Source organism: Blennius ocellaris, assembly GCF_963422515.1.
Source record: "Blennius ocellaris genome assembly, chromosome: 1".
NCBI classification, from domain to species: Eukaryota; Metazoa; Chordata; class Actinopteri; order Blenniiformes; family Blenniidae; genus Blennius; species Blennius ocellaris.
In genome coordinates, this window is record NC_137650.1 from 8,577,564 (window position 1) to 8,577,809 (window position 246).

Sequence of the window (246 nt, forward strand, 5' to 3'; positions counted from 1 at the left end):
GTTCATGAGTGCGTGTGTATGCGTGTGTGAGTGTGCGTTCATCCACAGTCATGCGCGCTTTGGGGACGCGCGGCTTGTCGTTGCTGCTGTTGGTGTGTCCTACCAGCGTCTGTTCCTCTTTTTTTTTCGCCCCATTTTTTTTTTTGTATTAAAAATAGACCGGTGCCGATAACAGACTTATGTTGCGGCTGCATCACTTCCCGTCGGGAATTATTTCTGCGCTACTTTCATTTTAATCACCGAGCC